We start from the raw sequence: 16092 nt of genomic DNA on the forward strand, positions 1-16092 counted from the left end.
AGCAGCGACGCCTGTGACTTTGCTTTGACACATCAGAACCAGTGTGGATCCCTGTAGGGAATCAGGCGTTCCTCGGGCCTCGAACCCTCCAGTCGGGAATCCTCAGATGTGCCGTCGGCGTATGCCTACGCCCACCGGAGCAAAGTCAAGAGGAGCGCCGGCGCACGCTTGATGTTCCAAATGACTGGAGAGAACAAGAGCAGCCCAGTCGGCTGTTCCGATACATTCCTCCCCCCCCCGCCGCCCTCGGAGCCCCGCCCCCACCTCCCCGTGGACCCAGCCGACTGTTCCCGACGCCCACGACGGTTTGTGAGGTTGATGCTGCAGCGCGGGAAGCAATTTAGCAGGAACGATGTTGCTATACGGAGCAGACCAATGTTTAATTAATCTGTAACGTTGTGCCGCCCTGCCCGCGTCCTCCCGCTACGTCCATGCTAACGTCGCTACGCCGCCTTAACGAGCGCCTATTTTAGTCAGACGCACTTATTTCGTCCTCGTTACGGCAGCACGACATCAAACTGCTCCAGTTGCCGATGTGGGCCGATGGAACGCAGCCGCCTCAGGAACACGTCTGTGTTGAATCAGTTAATTACCCCGCACCCTACAGCGAGAGCCCCCCCGCCCCCCGCCCAGGGGTAGTAAATGATCCAGATGCAATATGCTACATGCTAATCAACAATTGGGCTTTATTTCTCGACGAATTGTGGGATCCTTTCACGAGGGCAGCACTCGCTAAAGGCGGCTAGCTAAAACCCACTGGGGTCGCGCACGGGCGGCTGTTGAGATCGTGCGTTTGTCGGCGCAGCGCGGCGGAGCTACGAGAGCGGAGCTACGAGTGCGGAGCTACGAGCGCGGAGCGGAACAATCCGCCGTGATTGCGCCCGTAATTGTCATTGTGGAAGCCAAGCGGCGTTCGCTGCAGCTGCCGGAGAATTAGCCGCCGTTTGTCATGATAGCGCCACGTGCTAAATGAGAACATTAATTCTGCATTCAAAAATCCCCCAAAAGGTTCGTTAGGTGCTTAAAAACATCAAAGACATCAAAGCGACACCCTCTGAGCTCCATCCAACGAATCCTGACTGGCATCCCGTCACGTCAGAGGGTGTTACGCATGACATCCTCGGTCAGGTGACCGGGAGCGAGGGTGTGTCCGTGAGGAATTTACCTGGAAAACCCCTGGTTGTCATGGAAACGCGCGGATTTTCCGGCACCGATGGTAAACAACCTGATTGATTAGTCAAGACAGGAGGTTCGTTTGCAAACGTCCACGCATGGTGCTAAACGTGTTCCCGCCCCCGCACATGCACATACGTGCACCACCAGGCCGCGGCCCGTGTTTACACCCCCCTGCGTCGTAACGGCCGCTCCATCCCCTAATATCTCGCCTGCCGGATGACTAATCACCCCCCACCAACCTCCCCAAGGCTCCAAGTCAAAAGAGCAGCTAACAGCAGCTAAAGGAGCCCATAATCATCAGCAACGTAGCGCCGCGGCTACATCATCAGGAAAGGCCAAATGAGCATTTTTTCCCGCTTAATTCTCCAAAAATAGGTCCAGCTGGGGCGGTGGAGCGCTCCGGCCTCTCCAGTGCACCATTACCCCCCTCTGCTGGTGAACGAGGGGAACCCCCCCCCAGCCTTCCCCCCCCAGCCACCACCTCATTGTCATGAGCCGGCACATTCCGCCGCCGCGGTGTTAAACAAGAGCTCGCTGTAGATTTTATTAGCAGAGCCGCACGCCGCCGTTCGTTCCGAGGCAGCCAAGTGAAGTGCCCCCCCCCCAACCCAACCCGACCCCCACCCCCTCTCATTTACTGCTGAATTCATTAGCTGTGCCGCTACGCTACCGACGTGGTGAGGAATGCTAAGCAAAGTGGCGGCGCTGATATCCGCGGACATCTGCCGGCGACTGGGACCGATGTCGGCATCAGAAAAATCCTCCTGTCCTCCGTCCACGCCGTTTCCCTCCATCACCCCTCCCCCGCGGCGCCCCCCCCCCGCCCGTCACACATGGCCTCCCCTGGACCAGTATGCTTTGTTTTGTGTCATGCTAGTGGGCGCCGCGGCGAGCCGCGTACGGATGGTTTCAATCTTTGAGACCCCGGCAACACTTTTATTCTTCTTTCTGTCAGACAGATATATTTGCTGCCTTGTTCCCTTGAGCAATTCATCCTCCACCTGAGCACCGCCGCTGATGTATGTCACCATGCTAATCGATTTAGCCGCGCCCAGTGCTTGTACAACAACTTAACTGAAGCCTCAGCTGGGAAGCACACGGTGTCGGCATGTAAAACTGTTTCTTTATTTCGCAATTTAGCATAACACATCAGTCAAGCTAATGCTACTGACCGGCAGCCATCATGCTAATGCTGTCACACATATGCAGGACATTAGCCACCTTAAACCTGGTAATCATTCAACAATTGCTTTGATCGCTCAAAACAAACCACAGAACACAAATCTGAATGCCATCTCATTTGTTAGCAGGGTTAGCTAATCTGAATGCCATCTCATTTGTTAGCAGGGTTAGCTAATCTGAATGCTATCTCATTTGTTAGCAGGGTTAGCTAATGTGATGCTACTGCAGGGCATTATTTGACCCTTCTGTTCAGGGATGTGGAATGAAAATACAGGCAAAAAACATGTTTCACATAATTGTAGCTTTCCAGAGTGTGCTAGAGCATTGAGGAGATGTTACGAATGCTAACTGCTAATTTCATGAGTTTCAGTTTAGTCGACCACTGTGCTGTTACCGTAACACAATCGCATTGTACCGACTTTCTTTCCGATGTCGCTCAAAAATCCACAATAAGCTACAACAACATGTGCGTTAACGCAGCGAAAGCTAAGAAACATGCTAACAACTTGGTTCTCTGGGGTCAAAAACAGGTCACAATGTCGCGGTGTCACGCCTGAGCCTCATCTCAGCTAGGTTCTAAGCTAACGGGCACAGAACAGCTAGCGTCGGAGCGGCGCAGCCCCCCCCCCCCGGCATTCCAACCCACTTTCTCCGTGCGCGTCTGCGGGTTTGTCATCGCAACACCGGTTGCTTTCAGCCGCCGCGTTCGCCATTTCTCAGGGGCTTTGACTTACTTACCGCGCCTCTATCTGCCCCCCCCCCCCCCCCCACACACACACACACACACACACACACACACCCCAACTCCGGTCTCAGGAATCACAGGCAGGTTTGCCGCTGCTGAGGAAGCAGCCGCGATAATCCTCAGGCTCAACTTCAAAAAGAGCCTCTAAAGACTCGCACTCGCTACAGTTCTGGCAAGTCAGCCAGCGCTGGGGGGGGTGGGGGTGGGGGGGTGATGGAGTCCCCTCCCCCTCACCTGCCTCGCACTCCTCTTCCCCAATACCCCCCCCCCCTTCTCAGCTGGAAACGCTCGGTTCCTTCGCTGTGATGGAGAAGCAGAAGGGTGACGATGGGGGGGGGGGGGGGGGGGGGGTCTCTGAGGGTCACCTGGGGCCAAGGAGGCTCCAAGTCCCCTGAGGTGGACTTGGAGGCCTCAGACTTGTGTGGGTATCCCACAATGCATTTCAGCTGAGCTAGCGCAGCGGCGGCGCTGGACGGAACGACGAGTCCTTTGTGCGATTGAGAAACGGCTGATGATTAAAAGCTTTATGGAAATAAGCGTCGCAATTAGCGCATTAATGTTTTTACACACTAAAGAAAACAAACCTTATGGCTCCCACTGATCCCAGACATCAAAGCGCAGCATCTGGATGCTTTCATCTGATTCCATCTCGACTTCTTTGATTTCCGCATTCACAGGCGAGCCGCCGCGGGCTAAAGGCATCGAACGAACAATCCCGAAACTCGGAACGCGCGTCAACCCGACGTCGTTTGCGTCGCGTCCGTCTGCGCGTCGGTTCCTGCAGCCGTTCCCAGGATCGATCGGCCTTCCCTCACCCCCAATCAGTCGTAGCAGCGTTAGTGTATTGATTTCATTACGCCGTCGCTTTGATCTTTTTTAATAGGAATTAAATTTCAGTCCGTACTTGAGCCCTCTGAGGGCAGCTAGCTGGTCGTCTCCACTCTCGTTGAGGACTCTTGGTGGTGGGGGAAGGGAAGGGGGGGGGGCACTCTGACAGGCGTGCCTTAAACATTTAAAAAGGAGGAGGCCCACTTCAAAGGGATGGCCTCACAATCAGTGTAGCCTTTCCCTTTCAATTAGCCCACAGTCTGCGGGCTCACCTCGGAGCCGGAGCCCTGAAATATTGATGACCTCTTCTCGGAGCGAGCGGAACGCTTTGTGCTCCGCTCCCCTGGGTGACTTTATGTGTTTAAGACTTTCTTTCTCCCCCCCCCTTTTTTTTTTGACAGCGCGGAGCTGAACGTGCGATTTGTTTGTTTGATCAAAGTGGGTGTGCCAGCGCTGCACCCCTAGCGCACGGCGCTAAACTCAATCAAAACACGTCTGGGCGAACGCTCCTCCGTTCCGGCCCGGCAGCACATGAATCTCGTACGAGCGGAACACAACAAATCGCTCTTTGTTAGCTTTGATGAATCTGGCGTCTCCCGACGTTCCTCCCTCAGCCTCAGAGTGACGCTAACTTATTATCCGCGATGTTTTACAAATCCATCCGCGGCGCTTCACCTCTGGCTGCTGCGTGCCAACTTGGAGGACAACTTTTCCTTTTTTTTTTTTCGCAGGAATCAAAGTCTTTTGCCTGGAACCACGAGTAAACAAGGCCTCATTATTTTCAGCCGCGTTCCCGCAATCATCGGGGATGCCGAACAGGCATCTGCATCGCTAATTGCATCAGCTCATCTATCCGACAAATGAACGGCGCTCAAACGCCTCATCGCGGTGAACCTCCGCAACCTTCTCCCCGGAAAAAACGGCGCATCTGTGCCGGTGGAGGGAGGACGGCGTTCTTTTGATTCCGCCGCTACGTTTTCGAGGTCAAGTTGCTCGGGAGTCGTTTTCGCGCATGCTAACGAACGGGAGTAGCCGAGCGTTTAGCCGCTTGGAGTCCGGCCAGCATGTTTTCGGTGTTTTCTCCCACGTCCAGACGGTTCCGTGGAAGTTCAGGAATGGAGCACAGGGTGTCCTCACGAGGCAGAGGTGCGGATCGGACGGGATATTAGTCTGGGGTCAGTCGGGGGGGGGGGGGGGTTCCTGCTTCGCCGTGAGGTGTCGCAGCCCTTAATGGGGCAGAGAAGTGATGCGCTGATGTCCATAATTGATGGATTAGAAGCAGATAATTCCCAGCACAGAAGACAGAGGAGCTGGAACACGACCTGAACGGAGCAGCGAGTAGAGGAATTCCCGGGGCGTTTTATTTAAATGAGGCCGGAGGAGGAAATTAGGATGAGGAAAATGGGAGCGGCGAAGCAGGCGGAGGAGCCGGACAGGGATCAGAAGGCAAAACGAGGAAATAATGAGAAGGCTCGAGCTCCGAGAGGAGGATCCCCGTCAGAGTCGGGGGGAGGAGCGGAGGATCCGGATCCATCCCGGCGCCGCCCATCCCGAGCCATCAAAGAGCAGTGGGCGGAGAAATCCTGCCCGCACGCCACTAATCCTCCTTTAAACGAGCCTTCTCCAGGAACAAAGCCGCCATTACATCCAAGGGGCGTTTGAGGACCATCGCCGCTCCTCTCCCGCCGCCGTCATCAAAGCAGGAAGACTTTGAACTCCAGAAATGATTCGTTTGCCGGCTGTTGTTTACTTCCTGTCCCGCTCCGAAAAATGGACGTCGGCGAGTAGAAGCAACAATGAGGAACACGAAGCTGAAGCCCAGACGAGGGAGCGTCCCCAAACACCCCCGACTTCCTGTCCGGGGGTAAATATGGCGAGAAATTAGCCGCCTGATTTGAAATTTAGATTTTATTCTGCCGACATGATGGATGAAAGGTGATGACAAACTTCCTGGGCCACCGTAGATTGAACCACCGTAGAGTGAACCAAACACAGCGATTAGCATGTTATTAGCATAGCATTAATCATAAAAGAATCCTTTTTCTGACAGCGGATGACAAATCGAAGAGTTTAATGAACAGCTTGCCCGCACACGCCGCCGCCGCCGCCGCATTTGTACGTCTCCATTTTTGGCCACGAGCTGGCGGCCCACGTTGATAAATGTTCCGACGGGGGCTAAGGGGACATGTAAAACAAAAAGGTCAGCTGCTGCGTTCGGCGGCGAGTGAAATCATTTCCACGGCGTGACATGACAAATGGAGTCTGCTCCTCGCTCTATTGTCAAGAGGGTCTCTCGCTCCCGCCGCCCGATACCCGTCCTCGCGCTGCTCCTCGCAGAAATCCATGAATAAATAATTCAAGCCACAGACTTTTCATTTCATGACTGCAGATGATGTTGATGCCCCCCCCAAACCCCAACCACCCCCCCCCCCCCCCCCCCCCCCCCCCCACCCCCAATATGTTTGTTCACCTGAGACTCCAATAAGAACTTTTCTGGCCGCTCCAGGTTGAGGGGCTGCAAAGATGTTCCCTTTGTTTTCTTAGGCTCATCCCTTACCCCCCCCCCCTTTACTCCATCACCCCCCCACCACCACCCACCCCGGATCACGCTGGGAATCTCAGACAGTGACAAACTCCAACCAGCAAGTCGGCGTTTCGGCGTTCCCGATACCTCGCCGCGTCCCAATAATGGAGCAACCTGATCCGAGAGCCTTGTTACGGAGGCCCTGGAGGAACGTGTGGAGCGTCCCATCCGTCAGTGGGGGGGGGGGAGTGGGAAGACAGGAGGGGGGGCGAGGGGGCCACGGTTGGCTTATCGCAGCGGTGGGATTAATGGATGTGTGGGCTTTAAATTGGCTCCAGATGACAGCGGAGGCCGTGTTTCAATCACTTATCCACAGGTTCCTCGCCCTCCTCTCATCCCTCGCTCCCCCCCCCCCACCGCCGCCGATCGTCCCTAAACTTTTAAAGATTTCTATTTGAGTCCGCCGCACATCAATCTTTTCTCGGCTCTGCGAATCCAATCCTGGAGACAGCGTGGTGTCCAAATTAAAAAATGTGACGGGAGCCGATGAAATTACGCCGCCTGGCGCCGCCGCGTAAACGGGCCGATGAGCGTGTTCAATATTTGATAGGTGAGCGAGCGAGCGGCGAGGGCACGCCCAGTGTAAACAACTGTCCGGGGCACCGGCGACCCAAACCCACATCGGACTGAGCAAATCACCCCGGTCACCGATTACTAGCTTAGCCCTTTAAAATCATGCTTTTATGCTGGAATTAGCTAAAATCTACTCTGAGGATTGCGAAGCTAAGACGCGAAGATGTTGCCCAATGCTAAATGCTAGCTCCGGGGAGCGCTACGCTCCCAGAGGTTCCGACCGAGCCGCCATCACGTCGCCAGGACTCCAACCACGTCCGTTTGAATGCGTTGGAGACCACCGCGCTAGCTCCAAAAGCTCTGAAAGAAACCCCCATTTGTGGCGGCAGATGTGCTCGGAAGGAAGAAGCAGCCGATCCGCCGTCGTGCCTCAATGGCGTAATTAGGTCTGACTTTGTGCCGAGAAGAAACGGAGGAAGACGAGTTTGCGGCAGCACCAAGAAGCAGGAAAAGTCCCCGTTTGTGCGCCCCCTTCTTTGTGTTCCACATCCTCGGCGCCACAAAGGTCCCCCGTGGGGGGGCGAACAAACCCCGTCAGCTCCGAAACGCACACGGGATTCATCCATTCACACTCACCGCTAACATCTGCGGCTAACGGAAGAGACGCCCGCTAGCTGCAGCGAGAATTCCCCGCGGCGAGTCTCAATTAAAGTCCTGTTGGTTGGAATGAAAAGGGATTATCCCGGGCAAAGGAAGCGCGTTTTAAAGACCCCGTTCAGCGTTTAACGGAAACTTTTGCATCGGGATGATGTGCTAAATTATTAAAGTCGTGCTGGAGCTTCTCTGAAGGAGCGTTTGACAGATCTTGGACGGGTTTGACATCCAGAGGAGTCGAGTGTGTTTAAGCAGAAGAAGCATCTTTACAAATGGCCCCTCAGCCGGGGCTAAACCAAGAGGGGCCCCGGGGGTAAACGAAGACTGGAAGACCCGGAGACTCTGGGACCCGGAGACTCTGGGACCTGGAGACTCTGGGGACCACGAAGGGAAAAGGTGACCCAGTCTCAGAGTCGGCCCACTCCTTCGTCACGACCTTTTCCCCGTACAGCTCCGTTTCCTTTCCTGCTAGCGACTGCGGAATAAACACGGGCCAAAGATCAAAGACGGGCGCTTCAACATCAAAGCAAGCAACAGTGAGACTAAAGCCACCTTGGCCTCGTTTGGCAGAACAAGTCTGGGTTTAAGGGGGGGGGGCAATTTGCTGCCATTTCAAGAGTGAAAACACTCAAATGAAAGAGATTAATCAGAAATCCTTCATCTGCTGGGAAGCGCGTTGCTCAGCACGCAGGACCGGTTGGCCCCCGCGGACCCCCCCCCCCTCTCCGTTATTGGATTTATTTGGAGGAAAAGGCTTTATTGTCTCAGCCACCACGAGGTGCGCCCGCCAACCTCCGCGAATTGCTAAATGGGAAATTTTATAGCCGTCCCCTCCTTGAATGGCAATTAAGTGTGGCAGGCATGGGGGGGGGGGGAGTTTGTATGCAGAGTGCTCAACAAAGTTAATGGACTTTTAAATCGACGGCGCGCACCAAATTCCCTTATTAACGCCACCTCTGGTCCCTGCCCACACGAGCGCCGGATCTCAAAGGTCAGCTCTCAAATGTCAACGTCGCGCCAGTAAATACGTTTTTATGATGCGTTCATCGGCGTGGCGACGTGAGGAGTGGGCCGGCCAAGCGCTGCGATTCGTTTACCCTTTATTTATCTTGCCAAGTATGCGGCGTGCACGACTGTCCGGGACCCTGCACGCGCTGCCTCTTACGGATGAGCTATTAGCTTTTAGCGTCTTGCTAAACCAAGAATGTTACCTTGCTCATTCATACTGGCGCCTGGTGCGTCGTGCGGGGGAGGGGGGGGGTTACCTCGATACCCTCTGGAACACGTACATGTTTTAATTGTTTATCTTGGGCGCCGGTCTTTGTTGCTACTTCTGTTAGCTTCATCTTTCTCTCGGAAAGGTTCACGACCCTGCCGACAAACAATATGGTTTTCAGCTCACATCTCAAATATGAATCTGAACAGGCTGTTCACAACCAGAATAAAGACTTTGTAATCGCTTCCTACACTCCAAACAGCATGAGGGCGCGTCAGCAGATAAGAGGAGACGTTCTCCTGTCCGTTAAAAAATGCTAACAGGCAAGTAAAGGAGAAGGTGGGAGGAGGAGACCCAAAAAAAACAGGTCCCGGCTGAAAACATCCATCCGGTTTTGGTCAAACGTACGCTAGCGTTGAAAGTCGGTGGCGAAGAGCGACAACCAGGATATCAAAAAGAAGGTGCGGGGGGGAAGGAAAAACGGCGAATTCTTCAATGGCCTGAAGCAAACAGACTGTAGCTGTCGCTTTTAATTTGTTTCCCTAATTATCTGATCATCGCCTGCGCCCGTGGATTCATTCCTTCTGCTAAATTTAGGACCGATTGTTCCAGAGCGCAGCCACCGAATCCTGCGTTCGCCGCTGGAAAAGTTAGCCTCCTCCCCTCGCTGAATAAAACAGTGTTTTGCTAATATGCCCAGAAGGCAGCGTCTGATCAGAGCCTCCAGATGTGCCCCCCCCCCCCCACCTGCTTTGTTGTTCGTCTTGTTGTTCCGGCTCTCATGGCCCGGAAACATGCCGCCACTGTTGGGACGCTAATGCGAAGGGAGAGTTTTAAAAAAAGAAAGGGAATTTATTAAAGAGAAGGTGGAAGGAGAAGTTTCGGGGTGTCGAGAGGCAAATGCAGAGAGACGGATGAAGGCGAAAACAGGAGGATTTGGAGAATTCAGATTAGCGCCGACGCTGGCGCGGAAGCTACGCACGTGTCCGATTCCCCTAAATGCTCATCGATTTCCCGTCGGGCCTCCTTGAGTGATACGCCGGGCGCATTCCTCCGTTCGTCGCGGTTGAGGAAGGAGGCGGAATACGACGAGTCGGGCCTCGTCTAGACGGAATCATGTGGATGCATACTGAGGTGGCACCGCCAAATTATCCGGGTGACATTTGCGGTTAGCTAGGGAAGAGCCACACAAAAGGAAGTTAGCATCTTAAGGGAATCGAGGGGATTTCGATACAAAGTGCTGAATACGGGACAGAAACGACGTTTTGGAGCGGAAGCCGGTTTTTTTTGGTCCCACAGACACGCGACAACATCGAGCCGACGTCTTCGTCCGTGTGCGTAACAATGACCGCCGTCATGAATTAAGCACGTCTCCCATCTTATTACCACTGATTAAAGGAATAACCGAGCAACAGTAGTTAGGCTCCGCCCACAATACTCATTTTACCAGAAAAAAGTTTGAGAGTCTAAGAAGCGAAACCCAGTTGAAAGGATTCCGCTGTTTCTGCGTGAGGAGTCTGGAATTCTTTCTCCATCTCTTCTCCATCGCTAATGGAATCGGCGCACACCCCATTTCCAATCAGCCCCCATAATGCCTTGCTCTGCGCCAGCCCCCGGCGATGGCTGTGACACGCTATAATGGTCTCCGCTCCTTATCTCACACACAGTTATGCAAATATTAGGTTCCATCCGAATATCTGGTGGCAGGAGCTTCTCCGGCTTGGACCCGCAGATGACGCCGCGATAGAGCCGCCGCTGTGGAAGCGACGCCGCGTCGAATCACCATTGGACACGTGTGGCGGTGGGTTCCACTCAAAAACTCGATGCTTTGGCCGACGAGTGCGTTTGTTTGTTGGAGACGCCAACGGCCGTCCTCAGAGAGGTGGGAAATCCTTTTCACGCACCCGAGTGTTGCGCCTAATATGCTACATTCTGTGTTTGCTAATGACGCCACAAGCCCGAGGGCCTTGATGCTCCCGCTGATCCACCACAAATACGCAGTCGTCATCAGCAAAAGAAGTGATTAATTAGCCTCAAAAGTCGACACCTGAACGCATCATCGGGCGGTCGAGACTCTGGTTTAGCTAATCCGGCTCCACTTTGTTGACCCGATTCACAAACTGAGCAAGACTCGAACACACACGTGGTTCTAATTAACGATCGCAATTATTCGCCGTTGCATTTTAATCAAAACGACGTGATTATTGGAAAAGTCTGCAAACGAAAAACAAACGAGGTTCTGGGTTTAATTAAAACTCATCACAGCGTTCGCGCCCCTGCAACTGAAGCTAATCTGCGGCTCGTTTTTGTGTTTCCTTGTTAGCATCGAGGCACTTTTAAGGACACACCTGAACCGCGATGCAAAGCTGCTAATCCTGTGGGTTTTCGCCGCTTTTATTTTACGTTAGCATTTAGAAGATGTGCCGCGTTTAGCATCGCCGCTACAGTGCTGCGGGCTTGTGTCATTTCAGCTGTCCGCGGTCGCTCAGGTGACGGCGCCCGCCGAGTCCGTTGACAGCAAGTGTGAAGGAGGTAGCTGAGAAGTGCGTGAGCAAAATAACCAGTTCCTCGCTGTCACACACTCACACACGGGGGCACGCTCTGAAACACCCCCGCCCCCTCCCCCCACCTCCCCCGGGGGTAGTGATCTGTGACTCCTCAATGTTGTGTGCACATCCGAGATGACAGCGCACACAACATGGCCAGCGCTCCGGTCTGGGTTCCGCATGATCACCCACAGCAGAACTGTACAGCAAACAAGACACAAGTGCTTTGTGTGCAGACGGGGGAGCCGATCAGGCCGCCCGCCGCCACCCGCCGGCCGGCGCCGCGCTCGCGCTCGGCCGCGGGAAACTGTTCAAATACTCCCAAACGTCGGCCTGATTTGGAGTCGCGGTTATTGACTCCGAGCACACAATAAAACACCCGCTCCTGTTGCCGTGTTTGCAGACCGTATCGAGCTATCGAGATCTCTGAGATCAAAGCGAAAATTTGCACATCCTGCTCCGAGACGACTTCCTGTCGGATAACCTGTGGGTGCACCCAGGTGTCGCGGTAGCGTAGCGATGCTAATGCTCGCGGCCGCTTTGATGCTTTGATGATGAAACGAAAGCAACTGAAGTGACTCCGAAAGGCTCCGTGCGGTCCCGATCCGTCCTCATCCGATGGTGTTGTGAGGTCGTGACCTCCGCGTAGGAGCCCCGTCGCTTCATCGGTGAGGAAACAGGTCTTCATCTCTCGTTAATCAAAAATTGGGATTTTGACAGTCAGCATAAATCTGTGTCAGATGCTTATAAATGAGCTCCCACAACGCTCACGTGGAAGGGAACCCGGAATACCGGATGAGACTCGCGCTCGCCTTCCAGTCGTTTGATTAGGGCGGGGGGGTCGTGGGGGAGGATGGGGGGGTCTTGAGGGGGGGGGGGTCGTGGGGGGGGGGGTCTTGAGGGGGGGGGGTACTCTGCAGATATAATCAAGTGTTTCATCAAACATGTGTATCGTCTGTGCGTCCGAATGTAAATCCGTGTCTGTAGTTTCAAACCCCAGACGCGTCCGTCCACCTCCGACGAAGGATTCCGTCCGAGGGGGGCGGATCACCAAAGAGTTTCGCCATTTGGGAAACAAATCTGAGATCCGTCTGGAGGTCGGGACCCAGAACGGGCGTGTTGTCGACGCCGCCTCCAACTTCGATTTGATCTTATCGCTCTTCCCACTTTCTCGTCTGTATTTTCAAGCCTCACAAATTAAATTCAACTCCTGAAAAGAATCCCAGTTACCAGTTAAAAAACTCCTTTTTCCAAGAGTCAGCGTTTGTCCGGTAACACGACGGCGCTCTCCGGTTGGGACGCCATTAAGTTTTTAATATCCACACGGCTCCGTTTTGTCTCCGTCATCAATAAGGAAATTGTGTTATTTGATGTCCGGCATGCGAGGTGGCAATATTGGCTGCATATCCTGGAAGCAATAAAGGCGGTATTGAAGTTTTATTTATATTTTTCCCAAATTGATTTTCCTCCGCGGTCGGGAGAACATAACGCGGTTGAGTTTGATCTTTTCTGGCTTTAGCGACTTTAGTTCCCTTCTTGTCTTTTACTTTGTGGTTCCTTTAACGACAAAAACAAACCAAAAAAACAGCAATTACTGAATTCAAATGAAAACATTCCCGCTAACTTGTGGAATCGCCTCTAATTTCCCTGTTTTCCATGGACACAGGTGACACACACCAGACCCAACTGGGAGGTTTTTCTCTCGTTGCTCGTGCTCAACTTTTATCGTCTTTGATCTCCGACAAATTTGTCCTTTTCCCGTACCCTTCTGCCTCGGAATCTGCCCGTCAAAGATTTGCGAGAGCCGTGGACGGGGAGCCGGGAGGTTGGCACGGCGCCCGGGAAAACGGCGAGAAGAAAGAGATGGAGCGAGAACAGAGGAGGACCAGAAACGCGATTGGCGAGGAAGAGCCGAGGGAGTCGGCCGGTGCCAGATGAAAGCAGAACACGAGGACAGAGGGAAGAACGAGTGAGTAGGAGGTGTTTAACGGAGGGAGCCTGTGTAGGAGTGACAGGAGACCCCGCGGGGCCCCGAGGTGATCTGGAGGTCTGGGCTAAAGCACAGACATGAGCATAGAGGCCCCTCGAGTGACCCTACACCTCCAACTCCACCAAACCCACAGCCGAAAGGGTCCACATGGGGATCAACGGTCCTTTAGCAAACATGGAAACAGCCACAAGCTAACATCATGTGGTACCATTTCCACCACAGGAACAGGACGGAATCTTCTCCAGGGTCAGTGATTCCCAAGGGAAGGGGTCAGTGCACTTCAGGTAGGCCTTGAAATTCCGATTTTCTTCCCTTGGTAATGAGGAAGTGGCACAGAAACCATCAACGGGGCCGTCCTGCCCTCTTCCCGCCCACTGACATTTGTCTGGAGCTTCGTAGGGAAGTGTTATTAATGGAATATCTTGTGGACAGGCGGGGGCCCGTAAACACCATCTCTCATCAGGGGAAGGAGGCTCAGGCGGCCAAACGTCCTCGGCCGTCCGTCTTCATGCAGTCTGGGGTATTTCATCAGAGACCGGCTCTGGTTCCATTCACCCCCGTAGTCCCACACAAGACGAACATTCCTGGATACAATTCCTGGGTCCGCTCCTCCGCGTCCACCTCGATCGCTGTGAGAGAGATGAAAAACACGGATTTAATCATCTCGTGCTCCCTTTCCAAACACTTAGATTATGGCTTTGTTTTCTTTCAATTTGAGGGGGGAATCTGACGCCAACCCTGCTTCATACATTATGGAGATGGCGGCGCGTGCTTCTTTTAATAAGGCCTGACTGGAACCACAGCAGGAATAACGAGACGGGCTCTGAGGCCCCGCCCACCACCAGCAACGCACCACAGCAGCGGGACGTCCACAAGACATCCTCATCAATTATGAAGGAGCCTCGAGTGCCATCCATTACACCCAATCAGCCGGAGAAATCACTGCTTTACCACCATTAGCTTCCCGCTACTCATTTGGAGAGCACGGGTGCGTCTGCTAGCACACAATGGGCCCAGCGAGACGGGGAAAATGTGGGCGAACTCAAGAGTTCTCAGAAACTACTTCCAGGTCCTGGTTTATTCATGACCCGAATGGAGTTCCAACGCAAACAGACCCTGAACTCGTGTTAATCAAGCGGACAAGAGCGAACACGGATCGATGGGAGGTAAAAAAAAGGAATGGAAGGGTAAAAATAGTGGACTGAAGCGGATCCATAAAGACAGGACAGGACAAATGGTCTCGGATGAGACCACGGGGACCCCTCTGACCAGGAAATCATCAAAGATCAAAGGTCTTGACCGAGGAACAATTCCCGACGTTCCAAAATGCAGGAAAACAAGGCCGTGCACTTAAAAACTCAATTATTTAGTTCTACGGAGGCGTTCCCACCCTGGCCGAGGCCCAGGTCAGACGCCGGGCCGGCCTTGAACCATTTCCCACCGTCCGATCCGATTTCCTCAAAGACATTCCCAGCAGTTCACTGCTTTTTACCGAGTGGAGGAAACAAGATCAATGGAGAAGGTGGAACTGGGCGGAGAGTTGCTGGGAGGGGAGAGAAGAAGACGTCAGAGGAGCCGTCGTCCAGGAGACGACCCGGCCCGGCAGGGACACTTTTCCAGGAGCCGCTAAGCTTAGAGGAATGTTGAATGTGGATCAGGGGGGTATTATTAGGCTAAGCTACTATTAGGCTAAGCTGGAATGCTAGTTCCTGTCCATATTCCACTGCAGCCGCTATCGTGTTTTCCATCAGCGAGGTTGATAAGCGGAGTTTCTTCCTGCTAAACGAGCCTGCGAGGGTGGAAAGAGACAAACAGCCTCCGAGTCGGAAGAAGTCGTTAATCAGCGCCTTTCTCTCCGTCCAACCCTTGACCCTTGACCTTTGACCCATCCCCGGGGAGAACCGCACAGCTCCCAGATTAAGGTGCGGAGCGGAAAAGAGGGTGAATTCCGTCAACACAGATCAGCCTTTCAGACGTAATTAGCCGCCATTGTTCCTCATCAAAAAAAAAGAAATCTGCCAAACGAACGAGCGTCGTTATCTCACCATCAGGAAAAACGAAATCCCAGCCTGCGGACGACGTCTGACGCGATGTTTGTTCCGATAGAATTCAACCTTATCGCGAGAAAACGCAAGACAGGGTCATTTTCAATCCCCCCCATAGAAGGAGGATTTATATCAATTACGATAAACCTGTGCAATTGTTTTTCCGCTAATTGCTACTTCAAAGGAAGATGCGAAACATTAGCCTTTTTCTGCCACTTTCAAAATGAGATAATTGTAAATGATTCGGCTGTGACGACTTTAAGTGGATTCATTAACTGTTAGCGTTCGAGTTAACGTCATTTTTAGCTGGCGTTCACCCGGATGAACCAACCGAAGGCTAACACGATACGTTCTTCAATAACAATAAAATAGACACATTAACTGGATTTCCACGAAAATTATATTAAAGTGAATGTGCCATCTGGCTAATGCTGTAAAAGAGATTTTGTTAGCTACCTCAGGACGCTAAATAGCCTAGCCCTGTTCAAATTTACTCTGCAATGCCACAAAATTAGCTTCATGCAACAATAATGAGGCCGAACTCTTTGTTTGCCTGAAGCGTGTGTCAAATATTAAAGTCGCACCAAGGACACCTGAACCCGAGGACCGCTGC

This window comes from Takifugu flavidus, chromosome 3, assembly GCF_003711565.1.
Source record: "Takifugu flavidus isolate HTHZ2018 chromosome 3, ASM371156v2, whole genome shotgun sequence".
NCBI lineage: Eukaryota > Metazoa > Chordata > Actinopteri > Tetraodontiformes > Tetraodontidae > Takifugu > Takifugu flavidus.